This window comes from Pinus tabuliformis, chromosome X (genome assembly GCF_031772625.1).
Source record: "Pinus tabuliformis cultivar Carrire ecotype Pingquan chromosome X, CPIR1, whole genome shotgun sequence".
NCBI lineage: Eukaryota > Viridiplantae > Streptophyta > Pinopsida > Pinales > Pinaceae > Pinus > Pinus tabuliformis.
The window spans coordinates 202983232-203004987 of record NC_142308.1 but is presented as its reverse complement, the minus strand read 5'-3'; positions in this window follow the sequence as shown (position 1 = coordinate 203004987).

Here is a 21756-nt window from a genome sequence, read left to right as displayed (position 1 = left end):
ATAAAATCCATTCTTGGCCATGTTTTACCTTCCCCAAGGCATAAACCCCTTTTTTGGCCATAAACCCTTCTCAAAATACATAAAACACTTCTAAAATGCATTAAGGACTAATTCCTATGCATAAAATTCCTTTTTTGGTTATCAGACCCCTTCCAAGGCCTCAAGAACCCGTATTTCCCAAAGTTTTGACCCCCGCGCACATAAATATTAATTTAATATTCGGGCGGGCCCCCGCATATAAACCTGCCGCCAGCTCCGCACTCCGTCAGCCCTCCGATCCACCCGCCCAGATCCAACGGCTCTGGGCGATTTTAGGACCCGCCCTGATGATCGACGGTTACCCTCCGATAGCCTGGCGGTTTTTCCATCGTACAGAAGGCAGGTGTCTGCCTTTTATTGCGTCGGATCCCCTCTAACAATTACCGCTCTCGTACAGAAGGTGGTCCGATGAAACCACAAACCACCTTCTGTCTCTCCACCCCTGACGTCATCGCCATGGCAGCACCACATCACCCTGCTGACATCAGCTTACCACGTCACCCTGCCACGTCACCACCGTACTGTGACCCACTTCTGATGTCATCACTGAAAAAGGCGCGAAGGGCGAAATCGCAGCGAATGATGCCCAGAATGAAAAACTGAGGCAGTTTTTGATGCACGATCACGCATCACTAAGAAAAATGATCAAAATGGAAAGCTGCCTGTGGCTAGGCTACCAACAAGCCCGAAAATGTGCATTTTGACAGGATTTCTTCATGAAGGTTCAGAAAAGGGGCGATTTGACAAATTCAAGAGTATCAGAGGAAAGACGAAGCCCAGATTAAATTAAAAGAGTATCAGTGAAGCGGCAAAGAGTATCAGATCGGCAATACCAAAGCAGGTGAACATTAAAGACCCCCAAAGCAAAGTCAAAGAAAACGGTGAAGCCATCTAAGGCTCTCAGATCACAGTTAATGCACATCAAAACCACTCGAGAGTAGGGGATCAAATCCCAATGCACAATTATAGCTAAATGAACAACACAGAGCCAAAAGGACACCGTATTAACTCATTTTGATACCACTGCCTCCAGCGCAGCTCAAAGATATTTTCCTACATTAAATTCAGGACAAAAATTAGGTTAAAGAATTTATTTACCTCAGACCTGTTTAAGGTCTGCTGTAATAGATATTTTAGATATTTTCCCTATATAAACCACCCTAGTTCATTGTTTAAAGGGTTGGTTAGTTGATATTCCTCATGCTAGACTTGCGATGTATTTTTTAGAAGCTTTGTAATCAAAGACTGCTGGAATGTTGTGGATGAAGAATTGACTGTTGTGTTATTAATGGTTAAAGAGTGACTGTGGAATTCCTATGCTACTACATGGCTCAATAAGTTTTTCTACGTCTATTTACAGTTTTATTATGTTTATGCACAATTGTGCTACCATCTAAATAGCAAGAAAAAAGAATAGCTTAGGTTTTGCTTGACTGCACCTTATGCTCAGTTCTTGTTATTTCTATATGTTTTACTCAGAAATGGTTATGAATATGCATACGTAAATGATCATGTTTACCCTATTTCTTTCATATATGACTGTTTTTTAGGAATTCTTTACTGCTCCTAGACAAACTTTCATCCACCTTCCCTATATGTTAGCTAATGAACGATTCTTAGTTGCCTTTCATTTCTGACCTTCATTTCATCTTTATTCCAGCCTGATATTGTTCTATGTGTAACTATCCTGCTCTATATTCATCTTGTGACCAAGAAAACGCAACAACAAGCCCTAATCCATGACTCCATGCCCAATGGTTTGAACTTCTCACACTATGCATCCCAACTCTGCTTGAAAACATCTCCTTGCCACCAAAATCAAAACAAAACCCTTGGACACCATAACTAGCCTAAAATAAACCCAAAATAAAGTTAAATCATAAAGAGAGAGCCCTCTCTAACTGTAGGTAGGCTAGGACCTGCAGACCAAAGATTAGTTTGTGGTTACCTCAGCCGTATCCCTTAAGGAGCCAAGGGACAACCTGAGTGATAACAGGTACTGTGATGTGTGGCTTGATGGTAAGTCTACTTGGGCAAAGCCCATGAGACCGCAATTCAAATCTCATTGAGTACACTAACCTGCTATGGTGGCTGCTCGAGGAGCAAATTCCCCACCCCTGCCTTGGCGGCAAGAGAGTCTTGTTCTTGCTAAAATCATAGGATCTTAGTATATCAACTTGCAGGTAGTTGGATGTACTCCTGGTGTTATAGAGGCAGCTACAATGATTGATCTTGGGTCTCCCATAGATTAGGACTCGCAGTTACCAATTCACCATGTAGTTTAAAAAAAAGAAAAAAGATGACCCACATGGAGTTTGGCCCTAGTTGCTGATTTTAACAATCAGGCATGGATATCAATCAGGCCAAGTTAGCCTTACTTTCTTGGTATGGAGATGAGGCTTCATGTTTTCCACCTTGTTTTCCCCAAAGAAATTTATTCCAACAGGAAAAATTATTCATTACTTTCCCCTCTTACAAGCAAACACTCGACCAAAAAAGGATTTCACACCTAGGAGTTTTTTGAAGGATAAAGGGAAAGGTGAGTGGGTATCCTGCAATAGCTGCATTGGTCTTATTAGAATTACACCACTTTTCATATGGGTCTTCACAACAGAGAATCACCATTACACTTTGTTGATTTGTTTTAAAAATAAATATAACACGCAATAGATTTCTTTTGGGATGCAATGTTGTTGTTGATAGTATGATTGCATTTGTGCCACATGTAAAGTTAATGTGCGTTAAATTTCTTTCACCTTGCGATACTTTTATTGGAAATATGCTTGTGTTTGGGCTAGAAACTATGCTAGAATTCTTTTGCTTTGCAATATTGTTGTTGTCAATTTGGTTGTTTATGATAAAAGGAAATCTAGCAAGTGTTATATTTCCATCACCTTGGCAATGTTATTGGAAATGTTGTGCTTGTGTTTGGGCTAGAAGTTGTGCTAGATTTCTTTTGCAATGCAATATTGTTGTTTTCAATTTGGTTGTTTATTATAGAAGGAAATATAACATGTGTTAGATCTCCTTCACCTTGATAATGTGCTTTTGTTTGTGTTATAAGGAAATATAGCATGCACTAGATTTCTTCTGGCATGAAATGTTGTTATTGGTAGTATGCTTGTATTTATGCTACATGTAAAGCTAGCATGCGTTAAATTTATTTGGCCTTGCGACATTGTTATTGGAAATGTCATTGTGTTTGTGATAGAAGTTGTTCGATTTTGTTGGCTTTTGTTTGCCCTACAATGTTATTGTTGGAAATGTGCTTTTGTTTGTGCTAGAAGTAAATCAAGCATATGCTAGATATCTTCTACACTGCAATGTTATTTTTGGCAATGTGATTGTGTTTGTGCTACAATAAACTCTAGAATGTGTAAGATTTCTTTTACTTTGAAATGTTTTTGTGATTAATATGCTTCTATTTACATTCGAAGAAAATTTAGCATGTGGTGGATTTCGTTCGCCTTAGAATATTGTTATTGGCAATGTGTTTGTGTTTGTGCTAGAAGGAAATCTAGCATGTGCTAGATTTATTGACCATGTAATGTTTCTTCTAGCAATATGCTTATGTTTGTAGTAGAAGGAATGATATTTATTGTTAGCTTTCATTTGAGGAAACAATGTTTCATTACATACAATATGACTACCATACTATTTTTATTTTTGCATCTATATTACTTTTTTGTAAGTTGTGTGTTTTTGGGAAAATATAAAGTCACACTTTACACGATTCATCCTTTTAATTACAAGTTACGATTTAATTGTTGTTACAGAATTGATACAAGCTACAATGGAAAATATAATTTTGGCAAAAGGGGACTATGTTGATCTCCTTATTAATGATCAAGTCATTGGGCTAGGAAGGGTTAAATCTGCAGAGTCTAGAACTTATTATGTTGGAGAAAGGGTTAATGCTGGTTATGTTGCAATTTTGATAATTGATGGCATTCAACCACATCTGATTGAAGACGGTATTAATGAAGGGGACATACATCCATGGAAGATTGTGGATTTGAGACACCACATAGGTAAATCAAACTATTGAAGCATGTGTTATATATTATTGATACTATAATAAATGTTTTTTTTTAGTAAATACTAACATTATTTACATTCGTTTATAGGTACAAATGTTTCTTCTACATTTTCTATTGGAGACAAGATAAATCTTCTGCAACATGGAGTGAAGGTGGGTGAGGGCTCCATATTCAATACAGAGCTTAGGCATAAAGTGCATGGAAAGATGGTAAAGAAAGGATGCATAGTGGTTAAAATTGAAAAGGTGTTAAAACATAATGCTCCTCTACCACATCCAACAAGATTTGAGCATACACTTGGGGGTGCATTAGAATCTTATGAAATTTGGCCAGAATCAGATTTGGAGCCTCACTATCATGATCATGCTGTAAATATTCCCCAAGATCGGGTTAAATTCATATGTGCAAAGGTTTGTCTTACACATGAATGCATGGGAACAAGCATGTGCATTTCCAAAGCAATGCTAGTTAATGTCCGCGAGGATGACATTGTTGAGGGTGAAACACTAGGTGAGATGGATTTTGGTGTTTTTCTAGAAGAGATAGATGGAAATTGTGAGATATACAGAATTGGGGATAAGTCTATACACTGTTTGGTTAGATGGCCAATAAATAAGTTGGTGGACAACAAAGGTGTGATATTAAGGGTCAAGGAAAAGTTCAAGGAGCCACCTAATGAAATGGTGATATGGGATGTTATTATATAGAGGACACAAATCCCTTAAACAAATGGGATGGGTACCTTTGTAATGAAAAAGATATAAAATCAATTGATATGCATGTAACAAGGACATATAAAAGGATTAAATGAGTTATGGCTAGAAAAAAAATGCAAAATGTCAAACAAAAATAGATGAAGAGAAAGAAATTCGACTTTTGGCAGCAGATGTATGTTGTAGAAAAGATTGTCTTCAACATGTGGATATGAAGGCCATTGCAGGTGCTAGAAAGGGTATGAGACAAATAAATACAAATGGTATTAGATAATTTGTCTTGAATTCTTTCTTGTCAAACACAGTCATGTCAAATAATTTGTCTTGAATTCATTCATGTCAAACACAGTCATGTCAAAGGGCCATGGCGATGGCCATGGCCTACCACCTATTGCTAGAAATGTAAAGGACATGAGATTTAATGGGAATATTATTTGTAAGAAAACATGGTATAAGATACAAAAAATTCCTCAAAGCACATCTATAACTACCAGCATTATTTCCAACGTGGACAGATCAAAGCTATTGATGGTAACACCAACACATGCAAAGCACGAGCTCACACAGTGGCAGCCATAGAAATATTGCACAAAATTGTAATGGATAATTCAGATTTTTCACCGAACCAAACACGTCAAGTTGAAGAAGATGGAAAATTTGCTCCTTTAAGACTGCTTCCTTCGACTTACACACAAAATTCTTTGTTAAAAGAGATCAATGAGGCTCTTCAAAAGCTCAATTACCCATCAATATCACAGCCAAAAATGAGCAAGATCTGGAATACTAAGTTTCGAGATGTGGCATTTTCAAAGAACACCAACTTCAGTAAATGAAATGAATGCATTGTGTTGAAAGCATAAATGAAGTCAGTAAATACAAACTAGTTGGAAGAAAAGGCACGAGGTAGGTTGATGAAACATAACAGGATTGTTATGTGTGGAAGATATTGCTAGTATTCCCATAGAATTATGTCAGAGCAGTTTCCAAAGGAGTATTTGAGCATTATCCATGATAAAATGGACAAAACAAAGACTTCAATCCGAAGGCTACGTGTCAAATCAAAGTCTATTGTAGGAACAAATTTAGGTTTGTCATTGATAGGTATGCTTACACATGGGCATAAGGCAGAAGGTTTTCATCATTTCTCCTTACCATTTGTCCATATGGGATCACAATTTACTATTACATCCCTTGCAAAGTGCTTAAGGGACCTTGAAGACCCACAAATGGATATGTATGGTGATCTAATATATGAAAGTGGAATTTCAAGAAACCCACTTACAAATGCATTACGTGACACCTCTATTTACTCAAAATCTCAAGGTTACAAGGATAATTTTATATCTGTTGGAAGTTCAAAAAGTCAATATGTTGATTTTAAACCTCTTCCTCCACATTTGTTGTTACAGTTGGACAGTGCATCAAGTGATAATAAGAATCACTATCTTTTCATGTTTCTATCACTTTTAACTGCACTTGGTGTCTTCATCACTATTGAGGTTAGGTTCTTTCATGTAGGGCACACCCATGAAGACATAGATGGAACATATGGAAGAATGTCTTCCAACCTAAAAAGTAAAGATATTTATTCTTTACCTGAAATGATGGATACATATCGATAATTGAAGAAAATCGAGTGTTTCCACCTACACTTATTGACATGGTCTATGACTTCAAAATTTTCCTTAATGAATAAATTAAGGAGCGAAAAAATGCACTAGTTGGACATCTTAATGTCCAATACTTCCAATTTATTATACTCAATGATGTTCCAGTACTAAGGTACAAAGAATCAATTAGAGGTATTGAGTGGTCAGAACCAGTTGAGTTATGGAATATAGATGATGACGGTCGACCTATAACTCCCATAGGGAAGCCATCTTTCTTAGCTTCCAAACAGAAAGATGTCTATTTAAAAGAACTAAAGGAAGGAATAACATCATACATAAAAATGTGGAAAGACACTATTGGGAACGAGGATTCACCAATTGTTACAAAGGAATGGAAAAATAAAGTAGTGTATTGGGAAAAAGTTCTTGATACATTAGATGGAATCTATAATGATCATAGAATAATAAATGGAAGTGATTCATCTTCTGAGGATTTCTGGCCCAAGACAAGGCACATGTTGATCATAATGCACTCCAAGTACTCTCAAGTATTATGGATGTAGATTTTGATAATGTGATAGATGAACCAATATATGTTGGACCCAAATGCAACAAGCCAAAGCCAAAATTCAATCCGATGATTGACATTTGAGAAAGGAAAGATGTTGCTAGTTAGATCAGGAAATGAGGATGCAGGCGAGATGATTTGGATGGAAAAATCCATCTCAGATATCTTTAGGAATAATAAAGGTGAGAATCTTTATGTAAAGGTTGACTGGTGGAAGCCTATGTCAGGGAAATAAAATGGAAAATTTTTAGAGCAATATTGTGTACCAAATCCTGATGACAAAGAACTTGGCTCTATTCCAATTAATACCATAGTGTGGGCATGGATGCCAAAGAAAGAACATTGCAAGAAGAGAAAGATAAATAAATATGGTGTAGAAACCATTCTTGATCTACTTGAGCGAATATCTTAAGAGTAGGTTTATATGATTCATGAATGTAATTTTTTTTGAAGGATCTATTAATATACATTCAGAGACACTTTTCCATATTTGTTGTATAAATATTCTCTTCATATTTTTTTTGAAGGAGTTTTATATTATTTAATATTTCAATGTAATCATGTGTTATACAGATTATATGACAATGCCATAAAATATTTAAGTCTTCAAAGCTTTATTTGACCAACATGACTTCTCACCATATTAAATACGCATAATCAAATTCAATAATGTACCTAAAAACATATTCTAAACTTGGTATATTAAAACAACAGTGGGGTACCTAATTAGTTTCTATTTAATATAAATCATTTAAACACTTAATGAATAAATGCTAGACACTTGATATAATGTTTGAGGTGAGTTTTCCTTAATTTACCTTATTATAATTGATATAAATCAAATTCATTATTTTGTTGCACTCTAATTTATAATAAAAAATATTTTGATCATTGAACAACACAACTAGAATTATAAAATATTTCCTCTTATATATTTTAAAGTGGTGCCAACATTGTACTAGTATAATTAATTTGTACTCAACTTACGAAAAGTAGTTAGTGTCAATTTAAAATGGTCAATAATAGTAAAAAAAACAATATTAATGTATTGTTAAATAACTTTATAGGTAAGATTTTTTTTACACAATCTAGTATTCACGAGTCAAATTTAATATAGAAATATAAATGTTAATGATAATAGAAATAATGTAAGGAATATAAGTTTTAGATGAATGTTAATATGTCTTTTTCAATATAATAACCTTAAACATTACAGGGATAAAAAATAAACATTTGTAATAAATATCTTAGTCATTTTTCTCTCTTTCTTGGTACTACTTTGTTACTATTCTAATTCATGATTGATTTTTATCATTAAAATGATTAGTAATTGAGACGAGAGGCTCATTTTACAGCCCAATATGGGGGATGTGTAAGTTCGTCTATCCTTCTGTGCCCCTTTAAAATAAAAATTATGTTCTAAATAGAAAATATAAAAAAAGAATATTTTGTAAAGTACTTAGAAGTAAAAAAAATGTGTGAATTAGATGTTTAAATCTTATACTTTTCAAAAGTAACTATTTGAAGATTTATGCTAACTAATTTATGTCAATATCAACTTCATATATATATCTATATATATATAGATATATATGTATATGTATATGTATATGTATATGTATATATATATGTATATGTATATATATATATATATATATATAATATATTTTAATATAATAATAAGATATTTTTATACACAAATTATTATTTAATAATGTTTGTATATATAATATATATATATATATATATATGTTCGTGTGTGTGTATATATATATATATAAGTTTTTTATGGTTAAAATTATTATTTGTTCGTATTTATACTCTACTTAGCATTCAAAAATACAGTGTCAACAATTAAAAATAACACATTGTATCTTTCACTCTAAAAATGTTTGCACCTGAAGAAATTTAATCCCTACATTTGCACTTAAAATGGATCTATGATGGTATATATTGGACACATTACTATGATCATTTGTCATTAAATAACTTTATACTTAATATATAGCTTGCATATTAATCTATTATTCATTAAGTAAGCCTCAACCAACTTCGTTTTTTACATAAAAGTACGAATAATATTAAATAAAAATAAATTATATTCAACATTTAATTTGGTCCTAAAAAAAAATTTCTCCTTAACTCTAAAATGGTGCAAAGTTCCTACAATAGTATGTAATGATGGTGAATCGTGATAATGATGATTATCATCCACTAAGACCAAATATGGTATATAAGAAGGTAAAAAGATATTACTAAAAGTTATTTCGAATTTTATTGTTATACTAAAAAAACATTAAAAGAAGTGTTTCAAGATCATCATAATTTTTTTTAGGTAAGCAATCAAGAAGGTTGGTAGCGTCACAAATATTTTGAAATTTAATTCCAATATTTTAAATTGTGCCAACATTGTCTTGGTAATAATCGTAACTTAACATATACATGATATTTACTATATCGGATTATAATTAAATGGGTTAATAATAGTTACATACACATCATTATTTTCATAAAATAACATTAACAAACTTGTCTTTTTAATATAAACCATAAAAAATATTAAAATAGATAATATAAGGAATCCAAGATTAATATGTGAAATATTTTCTTTTTCATGTTTATATAAATTTGTTTTATAAAGTTTATCATGATAATTTTTACACAAAAAATGGTGAATACCTACATAAAAATTAGTGAACTAAGTGACTTTCTAATTCCTCATTTTGAAAAAACTAATCTAGTTAAAGTTCTAAATAATGGTATATATTGGACACATTACTAAAAATTTCATTTGTCATTAAATAACTTTATACTTAATATATATCTTGCATATTAATCTATTATTCATAAAGCGAGCCTCAATCAACTTCTTTATTAACATAAACATACAAATAATAAATAAAAATAAATTATGCTACTACTCACATTCAACATTTAATTTGATCCTAAAATTATTTTTCTCGTGAATTCTAAAATGGTGCAAACTTTGTACAATAGTATGTAATTATGATGGTGATAATGATGATTGTCATCCACTAAGACCAACTATGGTAAATAAGAAGATAAAAAGATATTATTAAAAGTTATTTCGAATTTTATTGTTATGCTCAAAAAACATTAAAAGAAGTGTTTCAAGATCATCATAATTTTGTTTAGTTAAACAATCAAGAAGGTTGATAGTGTCACAAATATTTTGAAATTTAATTCCAATACAAGTATAAGCTCGATGATCTATGAGAGTTTTTTAATCTTCAACCATATAACTAGTGTTGCAAAGGTGATAGACTTTTAAATTGTGCCAAAACTTAGTAATAATAGTGACTTAACACATACATGATATTTACTATATCAGATTATAATTAAATGGGTTAATAATAGTAACATACGCATCATTATTTTCATAAAATAACCTTAACAAATTTATCTTTTACTATAAACCATAAAAATGTTAAAATAGATAATGTAAGGAATCCAAAATTAAAATGTGAAAGATTTGCTTTAGCATGTTTATATAAATTTGTTTTATAAAGTTTATCATGTTAATTTTTACACAAAAATGGTGAATATCTACATTAAAATTAATGAACTAAGTGACTTTCTAATTCCTCATTTTGAAAAAAACTTAATCTAATTAAAATTCTAAATTCTAAATTCTAGATCCACTGAATACTTCCATATTTAATGAAATATGTGTTCTGTATAAAAGTCATTCGATGGAATTGTAAAGTTCAAAAGTTGTGTTGTCTTACATTCTTCATTCTCTTATATGGTATCAAAGCTTAGGTGAGTTGTGCGTAGTCGCTAAGGAAGATTGCAACTTATGGAAGTCTCGTCATACTTCCAGAAGTGTCTCGTGTGTGTGAAGATTGGTGAGGTTCTTTTGTGCGTGTTGACCGTCAAATTGGTCTGTTGCAGTGAAGAACTAGACACTATTGCAGAGTGTTTTGTTTGTTACAGTGTTGTGTGTGGAAGAGTTGTGAGAGAGCCTGATATATGCGTTGTTTAAGAGCTGTGTGGAGTGAGCGCTCCTATTGGCACTGATTAGAGAGCGTCGGTGCGTGAGAGTTGTGGACGGAGGTGTAGTGTGGTGCGACTAAGTTTGTTGTGAATATTGTTGTGGAAGCACATTCAAGAGGTCGTTCCTCTACCTGCACCAACTATTAGTGCATTGTATTGATCTTATATGTAGCTGTGTGTGGAGTCGAACAAAACGTGGAGTCTTCTCCTCTGGCTATGAGTGGCTACTGAGAGTAAGCAAGTGTGGTGCTCTATTTTTTTTTTCTCGATTCTGTAGAACTATTTTGGTGGTATTTTAGATCGGATCCAGTGGAATTTCAACCCCAAATCTCAGCCCCTAGCTGTTTTTTTCGGTTCTTCCTGTGTTTAAAGAAAAAGTTTGTTGTGGGTAAAGGCTCTGGTGAAGGGCGAATTAGCTAAAGTTGTTGCATAAGACACGGTTGAATGTGATTTTCGTATTCCAACGACGAAAGGAGGAGATATTCATTGCATCTTGATCATCGTTTGTTTCTATTTGGATCTCAAAAGGTCCTTGGTTGGAACACGCTGTGTGAACAAGGCACTTAATATTCCAAGGGTAAACTAATTTTATAAATGCAGTTGCACAATAGTCATCTATTCAAGTGAAAAAATTGGTATGAGCAAAACCCAATTCAAGTTTTTAGGTTTTACTTGGAATTAAGTTGATAATTACTTGGAGTTACGTGTAAAAATAAGTCTATGATTTTCGGTTATCTTTATTGTTAATACAATTCCCTAAGTTTATGCAACGTCTTAAGTTTGAACTAAAACTAAACTTATGATCATTGTTTTCAGATTGTGCTCCTAAGTTCATGTAAGTTTCCAATTAAGTGAAAGGTGGTTTGTGGTGTTGATTAGTGACTGGCTTCCTAACTTTTTGAAAATTGGTGTTTTCATTTTAGAAAGACTCTTCAAATATCCGTGGGTGGAATGATTCAATGATGCTTTGTTTGTGATTATGGAATAAAAATTATTAAAAAAAGGAAATGGAATTGTTAATTTGCACGGTGGGTAAAACTAAAATTGTGGTGGTTGAATTTTGTTGTGGCTGGTGAGATCTGAGCTAGCACGTGTTGTGAGCTAGTGTTGTCTAGTTGTTGTTGCAGACTTACAATTAAACTCTAAGGGCATTCGCAGACAAGATTATGAAGCTTTGAGGCGTGGCTAAGTGTTTGCTCCCGTGCTTCTTGAAATATTATATGTGTGCTCTTGCCCAGTGTAAGGAAGCTGAGAAATGACTGGAATAACGTTTTATAGTGATCTTTTTGATAATGTTTTTTGAGACAGTTTATTTGGAAGTATTTTTGGGTCGGGAAATATTTTTTATTTGGGTAGTATTTTTGAGTTTGAAGAATTATTTGATAAACATAATGGTTTTATTGATGAGAAATCTATTCCACGTGATCCTTCAATCACTCAAAGAAAAACTTGCTTTTCCCATAACCTAATTGTTAGAAATTTGATTAGATCTAATTCTAAGATGGCTACAAAAGTGGAGGATACAAACATGGATGTCTGAAAACTTGCTTTTCCCAGAACCTAACTGCTAGAAATTTGATTGGATCTAATTCTAAGATGGCTGTGAAAGTGGAGGATACAAACATGGATGTTGTTCAGACAATGCACATGTGTGAAGATGAGTGCATTTTGGTGGATGAAGAAGAACTTGGTCACATACTTTACAAGGCTCCTTGTGATTGAAAGTGGGGAGAGCATGAATCAGATTACATTGTTTTCATTGTTCAGAATGTTGTGTTGCATCCCAATCCATAAGAAGTTGTTAAGTACGTAATCAAAGAGCACTTGAAGGAGCTCATAAGGAAAGCAAGAAAGGTGAAGATGAAACTGCATCAACAAATGAACAAGCATGGACCCTTTAACAAGAAGGAAAAAATGAAAGATGTGTTATTGTTGGGTTGTGTTATATTCTTTCGACGACTAACCTACGTAGTTGAACGGGGGGTTAGAGGGGGCCGGTAGCCCCCCTGTACGGGGTCCGGGGCAGCGCCTCGGGAAATTTTTTTTTGGACCCTATATTAGGTTGGGCGAACCTACCTATGGTTTTGTGCATGATTTTCGCACATGGTATTGGACGCGATGGTTTTTCGGTCCATGGTATTGGATGCTTCGGCATGTATAAATATGTATTGTAACATTGAAAGGAACATAATGAAAAATCATGCTGGTAGTCCCGGTTTTGGGATCCAGGGAAAAATCTCTGTGCATATGTGTTTTATGGGTTATGCTCTCACATTGTTTATTTTCTTTGTTTAAGAATTCGTATGCAGGTAATTTCTGTACAGGGTTAAAACCTACATTTGGTATCAGAGCTGTTTTGGCTTCAAGGGGACGCCTTTGTTGCTGAGGGGTTTCACTCGGGCCTGTGGTAGACCCTGTTCAGTGGGAGATCTGCGAGATCGATTCTGGTGGTGAAAGAAGATGGCGAGCAGTGGAAAGATCGAGATTGAGAAGTTCAATGGTCAGAGTTTTGAGTTGTGGAAACTCAAGATGGAGGATTTGTTGGTCGATAAAGATCAGTGGATCGCAGTAGATCCGGGTACTAAACCATCAGGAGTGACCGATGAAGAATGGAAGAAATTGGATCGGAAGGCAAAGAGCACAATACGATTGTGTGTCTCAGATTCAGTATTGCTGAATGTATCAGGGGAAGCTACGGCAAAGGCTTTGTGGGTCAAGTTAGGGACTTTGTACCAATCTAAGTCTCTGGTGAATAAATTGTTCCTGCGGAAAAAGCTGTATAACCTGAGGATGAAAGATGGAGACTCAGTGACAGAGCATCTGAATGCGTTTAATACTGTGGTAAGTCAATTATTATCTGTTGATATTAAAATTTCAGATGAAGATAAGTGCATCAGTCTATTGTGTTCTCTACCAGATTCGTGGGATAGTCTGGTTATTGCAATAGGTAGCAATGCAACTGCTTTGCAGTTTGATGAAATATTCTCAGCCTTGCTGACGGAGGAGATGAGACGGAAGAATATGGACAACCAGAATGGTGATGCCTTGTCTGTACGAGGACGGTCCCATAACAGAAACAAAAATAAGTCATCGAGTGGGAGATCTAAATCTAGAGGGAGATCTAAATCTCCAGGAAAACCTACAAAGGTGGTGTGCTGGAAATGCGGAAAGGAAGGGCACTTCAGAAGGGATTGTAAATCTAAAGCTCCTGATAAAGGAAAGGGATCTGATGATGCTCCTTCTGCAGAGGCGAAAACCACCTCAGATGAAGGTGGGGATGTGTACTTGGCTTCTTCAAGTACACATGTAGATCATGAGGCATGGTTGATTGACTCAGGTGCATCCTTTCACTTCACTCCCCATAGAGAGTGGTTCTGCGAGTATGAGAAATACGATGGTGGTGATGTCTTCTTAGGAGATGATAGGAAGGCTAGAATCATTGGTCGGGGAAAAGTAAAGTTGAAGTTGCAAGGTGGAAGGGTTAGAACACTTCCGGGTGTTCTACATATTCCTGCATTGGCCAGAAATCTGATTTCTGTAAGCAAGTTGGATGATGCAGGTGTAAAGACGGTGTTCGAGAAAGATACCTGCAAGATGGTTCGAGGAGCACTGATATTGATGCGGGGAGTTCGGATTGGAACTCTGTACAAGCTGCAAGGTAGCACTGTTGTTGATGGGTGCAATAGTTCTATGGTTCCTGAAAATGGAGTAGAAAATCTAGTGGTCTCTGGAGAGAAGACCATGTTGTGGCATCAAAGGCTTGGACATATTGGAGAGAAGGGCCTTCGAATACTTCATGGTAAAGGTATGGTAGAAGGTATGAATGGTAGCTCTCTAGATTTTGATTTCTGTGAAAATTGTGTGTATGGGAAGCAGAATCGAGTGAGTTTCCCCTCTGGTGGTAAGAGGACGAAACAGATATTAGAGCTTGTGCACAGTGATGTGTTTGGACCTGTGAAGGTTCCATCACTGGGTAAGTCTGTGTACTATGTATCATTCATAGATGACTTCTCAAGGAATACATGGATATATTTCCTTAAGAAGAAATCTGAAGTCTTTGACAGGTTTAAAGAATTTAAGGCTCTGGTGGAAAATCAGACAGAGAAGAAGATAAAGGTGCTGAGGACAGATAATGGTGGAGAATTTTGCAGCAAGGAATTTGAAGAATTTTGTAAGAAGTGTGGTATAGCACGGCAGAAGACTACTCCATATACACCTCAGCAAAATGGAGTCGCAGAAAGAATGAACAAGACGTTGATGGAAAGGGCAAGAAGCATGCTCAGTGGTGCCGGGTTAGGACAGGAATTCTGGGCAGAGGCGGTGGATACTGCACGTTACTTGATCAACAGATCACCCTCATCAGCGTTGGAGGATAAGACTCCATAAGAAGTATGGACTCGTAAGAAACCCTCTCTTTCACATCTGAGGGTATTTGGATGTGATGCATATGTACATGTTCCAAAGGAGAAACGAACCAAGTTGGATAGTAAATCTGAGAAGTGCATCTTTATTGGGTATAAGGATGGTTTAAAGGGTTATAAGCTTTGGAACCCAGTCACACGGAAGGTTGTGTACAGCCGAGATGTGGTGTTCAGAGAGGTAAAAGATGTTATTCAATCTGAAGTCCAACCAAAGGAACCTGAGAAGATAGAGTTTGAGCCAAAGGAGGAAGAATCAGACTCTGCAGCAGAGGAGGAATCAGAAGATGAAGAGCCACAAACTCCGGCTGTGAGAAGATCAGGTCGAGAAAGAAGGCAGCCAGAAAGGTATAGTCCATCTGCTTTCAGTTCAAATTTTGCTTTGTCTGTTACTGATGATGATCCCAGAACTGTGAAGGAAGCAGTGGATTCAGAGGTTGGAAAACTCTGGAAAGAGGCCATGGTTGATGAAATGGCATCTTTGCACAAAAATGAGGCTTGGGATCTGGTAGAGTTGCCGGCTGGAAGGAAACCCATTGGCAGCAAATGGGTGTTCAAGAAGAAGACTAATGCAGAAGGAAAGGTGGAGAAATGCAAAGCTCGGTTGGTAGCAAAAGGTTATTCCCAGGTGCCGGGAATTGATTTTGGTGATATTTTTTCTCCTGTTGCCAAGGTAGCTTCTATTAGATTATTTTTATCTGTTGCTGCTGCTTTTGATTTTGAGGTAGAACAGATGGATGTGAAGACAGCATTTCTTCACGGGGATTTGGAAGAGGAAATCTACATGAGGCAACCTGAAGGCTTTGCGGTGAAGGGTAAGAAAGAACTGGTATGCAAGTTAAAGAAGTCTCTGTATGGGTTAAAACAATCACCAAGGATGTGGTATCATAAATTTGATACATTTATACGGGGACTTGGCTTCACCAGAAGTAAAGCAGATCATTGTGTGTATTTTAAATTAATTGGTGACCGTGTTATTTATCTGGTCTTGTATGTGGATGATATGTTGCTGGTTGGAAATGACAAAGAAATTATCCAAGATTTGAAGACCCAATTGTCCTCCAAATTTGACATGAAAGATCTTGGTGCTGCAAACTATATTTTGGGCATGGAAATTAAAAGAGATCGGGCAAAGAGGAAGCTCTGGTTAAACCAGAGGAAGTATGTCGAGACAATACTGCAGAGGTTTAATATGCAGGATAGTAAACCGGTGAAGGTTCATATTCCTGTAGGTGTGAGGTTATCTGCTGAACAGTGTCCCAAGACACAAGAAGAGGAAGAAGACATGTCCCGTGTTCCATATGCAAGTGCAGTCGGTAGCCTGATGTATGCAATGGTCTGTACTAGACCAGACATTGCACATGCAGTGGGAGTATTGAGCAGGTTTATGTCAAAACCTGGGAAGGAGCACTGGACAACAGTGAAGCGGGTTTTCAGGTATTTGCGTGGCACTAGTGATTATGGTTTGTGCTACCAAGGAAGACCAGGATTGGACAGAGTGTTGGATATTCATGGTTTTGTTGATGCAGACTGGGCTGGAGATCTGGATCAGAGAAGATCTACAAGTGGGTATGTGTTTAACCTATTTGGAGGTGCAGTCAGTTGGATGAGTAAGAAACAATCTGTAGTGGCACTATCAACTACAGAGGCAGAATACATGGCAGCCACTCATGCAAGCAAGGAAGCAGTTTGGTTGCAGAGATTGTGTTCAAGTATGGGGTTAGTACAGGGAGCTATAAGAATAGACTGTGACAGCCGAAGTGCAATTTTCTTGGCAAAGAACCCTGCTTATCATTCAAAGACAAAGCACATTGATGTTCAGTATCACTTTGTGAGGGATATGATAGAAGACAAAAAGGTGTTGCTGGTAAAGGTGGACACTTTGAAGAATACTGTAGATGCATTGACAAAATCTGTGAGCTCTGAGAAGTTCTCTTGGTGTAGAGAAACAATGGGTGTTTCAGGGCTGGAAAAATGACTAAGCTCTCCTGTGGCCCTCTGTGGAAAGAAAACAACAAGTGGGAGATTGTTGGGTTGTGTTATATTCTTTCCACGACTAACCGACGTACTCCCCCTTCGTTGCGCCGATTGTGCAGCGGGGGGGTCACAAGGGGGGCGGCAGCCCCCCCTGTCCGGGGGGTTTGAGGGGGGCGGGTAGCCCCCCTCTACGGGGTCCGGGGCAGCGCCCTGGGAAAAAAAATTTTGGACCCTATATTAGGTTGGGCGAACCTACCTATGGTTTTGTGCATGATTTTCGCACATGGTATTGGACGCGATGGTTTTTCGGTCCATGGTATTGGATGCTTCGGCATGTATAAATATGTATTGTAACATTGAAAGGAACATAATGAAAAATCAAGCTGGTAGTCCCGATTTTGGGATCCAGGGAAAAATCTCTGTGCATATGTGTTTTATGGGTTATGCTCTCGCATTGTTTATTTTCTTTGTTTAAGAATTCGTATGCAGGTAATTTCTGTACAGGGTTAAAACCTACAGTTATCACGTAGTGTCTTGTAGAAAATCTAGATTATGTTGAAAGCCTAGTTGAGACTTAGACCACCAAGCATATGAATTAAGAATATCTCTATGTCTTATGTATTGTGCTATAGTATATATTTGTATCTTGTGCTATAGTATATGGTTAGAATTAAGAAAGAGTATTGAAAAACATTAATTCCAACCTCCGTCTGCATTAAATGTGTTAGGTAAGAAAGCTTTTCGAGAATTGAGAAGATTATCTACCTCTAGAGACTTTAGATAGCTTACTAAACCATCAGAATCCAGAAACTTTGTCAAACATATATAAACGTTATTCGACAGCATTGTAAAGTTCAACCTGTGTGTGTTTTGTGTTAATTTCTGAGCTCTGCCTGATTAGATTGGATATCAACAACATGGGATTATAGTAGTAATATTTCTTTTAACAAGTTTTTAAATATACCTTTAAATATTTTTTTTAAAATAACTTTGTAAATGTATTTTATTAACATATATCGGCTACACAAACAGTCAGGACACAGCTTCTAACCGCGCTGCCTACCTGTCATTGGAGTTTACTCTAAACAAGTCAACCGACTGGAGAGGGCCCGCATGTTTCCGTCCCATCTCGGCTCATCACATCCAGTCACTACCTGTCACCTGCATTAGTTTTTCGCTTCGTTTTCGCTTCACGTGAGGTGTTTTGAGTGTGGGATCAACCCTCCGGATTAGCGTAATGTAAACGTTGACATCTTTTGAGTAGGTTTTTTCATTACTTATTTCAAATTTGATCATATGGGGCTGTAATTGTAATTTTAATCGAATTGGATGATATATGGTTGTAATTGCAATTTTAATATGTTCAGCTTAATTAAACAAATTCTCATTTTGGGAAGAAACGCATCAAACGTTGTTGGGTCAACAGACGGCAACGCATCATGTATATAGCGAAAGTCATTAATGAACCGTCCAAACCACCCAAAATAATTTAGTTTTTACAAATATAAAATAATTATTTTTTTTATCAAAACAAATATATATACATATTTTTATATTGTTTATTAATTTTATTCAATTTTTTTTATTTGAATGGTATATTTTGCAAAATCCAAATATTACATTATTTTCAAAATTTAATTAAATTACATATCCTTTTACTTGTAATTTTAACCTGTGAAGATTTTCAATTTTGAAAAACTCAACAGACCAAACGTTTAGAGTCACCCTGGAATTTCGTTCGGTTTTCGGTGGTGTGATTGGGTGACACTTGAAATTGCGAGGGAAGCAGCATATCCCAAAAGTCAAACGTTTACAATCACCCTGTCCTTTCGTTCAGTTTTGTTTTGGCTCTTCTCAATATTTCAAAGCACTTCCTTGACTCTTGAAATTGTGAGGGAAGCTGCAAAACGAGGAAGGCGGTGAAGGAGTCGTTTCATTACAATTCACTGCTTATAACCACGCCCACGTTCCTCCCCATGTTTCCTCATATGCCTTCTCTGAGTGCTCTCTCTCCCGCGCTTATATTCTCTTTTTCTGCAAACCTATTGGCCAGATATCATATCGTTCATCTGCAAACGCCGAGTTTCCATCTGATTTCCATAGTATACCTGATTTCTATTTTTTGTTTGCTAATACTCATCAGATTTAGGATGGGGAGCAGTCTAATGGTGGCGCTAGCTCTGATCCCTCTCCTGCTCCTTGCAAGCCGTTGCCGCAGCGCCAGGTTGCTGGAAAACGACCTGTTAATTGCCTCAGCCAATGCCTCGGCCTTTGATCCCAATATCAATTCCGTTGCCGACAGTCACGTGGAGAAGGATGCAGTGCAGTATGATCAAGAGAATTGCCGTTGGGTCACAACTCCGGCCTCCTCCTCGAAGAATTCCAAGAACGAGGTCAACGAGTTATCATCCAGGCTTAGTCGGACAATTCGAAATATAAAGAAGGCCGATGAATCAACTGTCTCAAACAAACGCCGGGCCTTATTAAATTTAATGCCGCCAGGGGCACCTAGTCTTACCGTTGTAACTTCGACGCCGATGACCGGACAGCGGCTCTCCAAATCCAGGCGTAGCCCCGGGGTTGGTCATATGCAGATGAGCGCGCATAAATCTCAAACAGGAAACGTCAACATGCATCACATCAATGGAGACGATAAAAGCAATAAACAGAAACGGAGGCGAGGTTCTGCCCCAAGCCCTGGAGGCGGTCATTGATATGGCGGCAGCTGTGTACAGAACATTAATAGTGGGGGGTTAACAGTAGGTTTTCAGAAATTACCGAACTGGTGCTATCGGTTCCCCTCTCGTGAATTCAGTGAATTTGCTCAATACTACTTATACAGCAATATTTGTTCAATACTAATTATACAGCGATTCGCAAGGATGCTTGATCTATAGTAAATTTAGTATATCGTTCTATAGCAAAAGAGAATTCGTACCAATTGTAATATCCATGGAACTTATATTTCTATTTGAATGTGTATGTGATTGAAGTCGTATAACTTTTCAGGTTTCATTTTTCTTTCTGAGTGATTACAAGCATATGTGTCCTAGAATCTGGGCAACCATTTTTTTGTGGGTAAAGTTATTTTTAGGGTTTTCCCAATATTTTCAGAGTTAGCCATTATTTTCTTTTAAATTTTTTAGATACATAAATATAGTATTAGAGATAGTGGCTACTATTTTTTCATAATTTTTTTATTAATAATAGTTTTTTCATCACTATAAAATTTTATTTTAACAAATGTTTTCCATTTTCTCATCATTGAGTCAAAAGGCTCAGTATGAAAAGTTCGTGCTCAACCTTTCATTGACCCAGGTAGAAAAAAAATCTTTAAATAAAAAAAAATTTACTTACAACATACATATATATAATTAAAATTATTGAAAAATTCATATTTTCACATTTCAATGATGAAGTTGTAAAAAAAATAATCTTCATGATAATAAAATATTTCAATGATTAAAAAAATGAGTAATTGAAATTAAAGAAAAAAGAATTATTTGTTAGAAAGAGTAATAATAATTTATTTAGTTTTTGATATGAAATTAATATGTAGTATTCAAAAATATTATTAGTAACAAAAATAATTGGAAAAAAATATTTTTTATTGGTCATTTCAAGTAGTTTCACTATTTTACATTTTGGCCATTTTCTTTACGTATATTTTTTATCAATTTTTTTTAAATCAAGAAATTATGTTTTTGAATTGCAAGTTTAAGCTATGTATTTTAAAAGAGGTTGATCCCTCTTAGCTCTTGCTAGATCTGTGGTTAAGATGGATCTATACTGGTCAATAGGAACAAGACAATTGTGGTTAAGATGGATCTATACTGGTGAATAGGAACAAGAGAGAAACAATGATGAAAAGAAGGGAAAACGATGAGATTAGTAGAAGGTGAAAATGGGCAAGGAGAAGAGGAATGCTAGAGAAAAAAGGGGGGAAAGGGAAGAAGGAAGTGTAAGGAAAGGATGAACATTTAAGAGGGATAAAATAGAGGGCATTGAAGTGGGAAGGACAACCATAGCATAAGGATATAGAGATATATATGGAGATACAATAAACAATTAATGATAAAGAGGGGATTTTAATAAGGGGAGTCATATACTACTAATCTCAATACCGCAATCCATGTTGAGATTGTTTGCATGTTTCGTTATTTCCAAGGCCTCCATGTATCTTCATTTGTAATGTTGGCCTTCTTTGGAAATGATTTCATTTATTTTTGGGCCTATATGGTGCTTAGTATTGGAGGAATGTTCAGTCACGTAAGAGGATCTCACCCTTCGACTCTTTATATTTGTTCCATGCACCTTTAGTTTGACATTGAATAATGTACTTGTCTCTCCAATGTAACATTTCCTACATGAGAA